The 4,182-nt window shown below is 44.4% G+C and overlaps 1 pseudogene; it reads right to left on the minus strand.

The window, feature by feature from the left end:
- Positions 1 to 878: 878 nt before the first annotated feature.
- On the minus strand, positions 879 to 2,553 carry LOC101139563 (thymidylate synthase-like; annotated as a pseudogene).
- Positions 2,554 to 4,182: the final 1,629 nt, after the last annotated feature.

Raw genomic sequence — 4,182 nt, forward strand, 5'->3', positions numbered from 1 at the left:
AAAAACCGTTCTGCGCCTGGTAGAACACTTCTTTATTATAGCAATATATAAAACAAATATAACTTTAAGCTGGGTGTGGTGGCTCACACCTGTAATCTCAGCACTTTGGGAGGCCAAAACAGGTGGATCACCTGAGGTCAGGAGTTTAAGACCAGCCTGGGCAACATGGTGAAACCCCATCTCTACTAAAAATACAAAAAATTAGCCAGGCATGGTGGCGGGTGCCTGAAATCCCAGCTACTCAGGAGACTGAGGCACAAGAATCGCTGGAACCTGGGAGGGGAGGTCGCAGTGAGCTGAGATCATACCACTGTACTCCAGCTTGGGCGACAAAGTGAGACTCCATCTCAAAAACAAATATATATATATTATATATATATATATATATATATTATATATATATTATATATTATATATATATTATATATATTATATATTATATATATATTATATATTATATATATATTATATATATTATATATTATATATATATTATATATTATATATATATTATATATATTATATATTATATATATATTATATATTATATATATTATATATATTATATATTATATATATATATTATATATATATTATATATTATATATATTATATATATATAAATTTATATTATATATAAACTTAAGATAACTTTAAATATTCATAACGACACTATACATTATGATTGATGGTGTTAGTCCACTCTCTCAAATTTGAGAGAATAGCTTGTAGAATTCTTGAAATTCACCAACGTTCTTCATAAAGACACGGGATTGAAATGTATGTGCATGTTTTTGTTAAGAGCATACCGATTTCATTCTCCTCAGTTTTACTCATAATCTCCGTATTTTCATGCACCCTCAGTGAGTTAGCCAAACTCAAGGCCTTTTATTACGGAAAGGGCTAGCACAGTTGTGGTGACGCCCTTAAAAGTTAATATCCTTAAAAGTTAATAACTAATAAGTCAACAACAGATTTTTGACCTAGTTCCCTTTTCCTTTAGAGCAAAAGGAACTTTCACCTGAGCATCCAGCCCAACCCCTAAAGACTGAAAATACCCTTCAAACTCCTTTAGAAGTGCCCTACACAGTGGCTCACGCCTGTAATCCCAGCACTTTGGGAGGCTGAGGTGGGCAGATCATCTGAGGTCAGGAGTTCGAGACAAGCCTGGACAACATGGTGAAACCCCATCTCTACTAAAAATACAAACATTAGCTGGGCGTGGTGGTGGGCACCTGTAATCCCAGCTACTTGGGAGACTGAGGCAGGAGAATCGCTTGAACCTGGGAGGAGGTGGCAGTGAGCCGAGATTGAGCCATTACACTCCAGCCTGGGCAACAAGAGTGAAACTCCGTCTCAAAAAAAAAAGAAAAGAAAAAACAGAACTGGCAGAGGGGAAGGGCTGGAGGCAGTGTCATCAGAGGAAGATTTTTGGATTCCAAGCACAGATGATGATTTGTCTGTGGTCAGTTTGTTTTGTTCTTTTCCTTTCTTTTTTTTTTTTTTTTTTTTTTTAAGACAGAGTCTCGCTGTCACCCAGGCTGGAGTGCAGTGGCGTGATTTTGGCTCACTGCAACCTCCGCCTCCCAGGTTCAAGCAATTCTCCTGCCTCAGCCTCCCAAATAGCTGGGATTTACAGGTGCCCCCCGACATGCCTGGCTTTTTTTTTTTCTCTCTCTGAGACAGAGTTTCGCTCTTGTTGCCCAGGCTGGAGTGCAATGGCGAGATCTTGGCTCACCACAACCTCTGTCTCCCAGGTTCAAGTGATTCTCCTGCCTCAGCCTCCCGAGTAGCTGGGATTACAGGCATGCACCACCATGCCTGGCTAATTTTGTATTTTTAGTATAGACAGGTTTTCTCCGTGTTGGTCAGGCTGGTCTTGAACTCCTGACCTCAGGGGATCCACCCGCCTTGGCCTCCCAAAGTGCTGGGATTACAGGCATTAGCCACCGCACCCAGCCCCTGGCTAATTTTTGTATTTTTAGTAGAGATGAGTTTTCGCCGTGTTGGCCAGGCTGGTCTCAAACTCCTGACCTCAAGTGACCCACCCGCGTCGGCCTCCCAGAGTGCTGGGATTATGCCTTCTGTTGATGATGTCAATCACTTTTTGCGGTTGGTCATCTCCTTGATCTGAATAATCTGAATCCATATCTTCGTATTCTGCCCAAAATGCCTCCACTGGAAGCCATAAACTGGGCCCAAGTCCCCTTCTTCTCAGTGGAGAATCCCAAGTTGTCCAAAAAGGGCTCCACTGCCTCATCTCACATTTTCACTCCCTTGGAAGACAGTTCTTCAGCATGTGTGGATCCCTTGATAAACGACAGCAACTCCTCCAAAACATTGTGGTTGTCAGCAGAGGAAAGTCACTTCTCAGGCTGCAGTGGGACTGACTGACTGCCTGCCTGCCGAAAACAGAAAACAGCAGCGGCAGGGAACAGGTGCCCTGGGGGCGTCCTTCCTGCAGCTGCAGCAGATGATGTGCTCCACCTGCCTTAGGTACTGCAGCTCCCCGTGGGGCGGACAGGGCTCAGCATCCCGCTTCTGCGCGGCAGGACAGAGGCAGTGAGGAGACAGGGTTAGAGACCGGGTTTCACCATGTTGGCCAGGCTGGTCTCAAACTCCTGACCTCGTGATCTGCCTGCCTTGGCCTACCAAAGTGCTGAGATTACAGGCGTGAGCCACCACGCCCGGCCCCAAATTCATAAACTTTCTTAAAACACTATGAGATTTTTTGCAATTTGTTTTAGCTCATCCACTATCGTTAGTGTATTTTATGTGTGGCTGAAGACAATTCTTCTTCTTCTAATGTGGCCCAGGGAAGCCAAAAGATTGGACATCCCCTTTGGGAGGCTGAGGCGGGTGGATCACGAGGTCAGGAGTTCAAGACCATCCTGGCTAACACGGTGAAACCCCGTCTCTACTAAAAATACAAAAAAATTAGCCAGGCATGTTGGCGGGCGCCTGTAGTCCCAGCTACTCAGGAGGCTGAGGCAGGAGAATGGCGTGAACTAGGGAGGCAGAGCTTGCAGTGAGCCAAGATGGCACCACTGCACTCCAGCCTTGGCGACAGAGCGAGACTCTATCTCAAAAAAAAAAAAGATTGGACATCCCTGCTTTACAACTTGGTTTCTTCACCTAATGATAGATTGTGGTTATCTTTCCAACTCAGTGAATATGAATTCACTTTACTTTTTTATTTTTTGAGATGGAGCTTCGCTCTTGTCACCCAGGCTGGAGTGCAATGGCACAAGCTTGGTTCACTGCAACCTCTGCCTCCCAGGTTCAAGCGATTCTCCTCCCTCAGCCTCCTAGTAGCTGGGATTACAGGTGCACACCACCATGCCCAGCTAATTTTTGTATTTTTAGTAGAGACGGAGTTTCACCATGTTGGCCAGGCTGGTCTCGAACTCCTGACCTCAGGTGATCCACCCGCTTTGGCTTCCCAAAGTGCTGGGATTACAGGCATGAGCCACCGCTTCTGGCCCAGTTTTTTGTTTGGTTTGGTTTTTAACTATTGCAATATATTCCAGAGTATAAATGTGTTACAGATCATCATGATCTGTTTGTTGTTCAGTTAATAAGGCAAGGAACAAAACATTGTGCTAAAGTGGTCTCATTTTTATAAAAATTATATCTACATATTTCCCATTAAGAACTCCTTTGTTTTATTTTAGTTTAGTTTAGATTTTTGAGACAGGATGTTTTGTCACCCAGGCTGGGGTGCAGTGCCACGATCTCAGCTCACTGCAGCCTTGACCTCCCGGGCTCAGGCAGTCCTCCTACCTCACCCTCATGAGGAACTGGGACCACAGGCATCTGCCACCACGTCCAGCTAAATTTTTTTTTATTTTTTGTAGACATGAGGTCTGTGTTGCCCAGGCTGGTCTTAAACTCCTGGGCTCAAGCGATCCTTCCACCTCAGGCTCCCAAAGTGCTGGGATTACAGGCATGAGCCACCGCACCTGGCCCCATCTATTACTTTTTCTTTTCTTTTCTTTTCCTTTTCTTTCATTTTCTCTTTTTTTTTTTTTTTTTTTTTTGAGACAGGGTCTCACTCTGTGGCCCAGACTGGAGTGCAGTGGTGCGATCTCAGCTCACCACCGCAACCTCCGTCCCACAAGGCTCAAGTGATTCTCCTGCCTCAGCCTCCTGAGTAGCTGGGATTACAGGCGCATACCACTG

This window comes from Gorilla gorilla, chromosome 20 (genome assembly GCF_029281585.2).
Source record: "Gorilla gorilla gorilla isolate KB3781 chromosome 20, NHGRI_mGorGor1-v2.1_pri, whole genome shotgun sequence".
In the NCBI taxonomy this organism is placed as follows: Eukaryota; Metazoa; Chordata; class Mammalia; order Primates; family Hominidae; genus Gorilla; species Gorilla gorilla.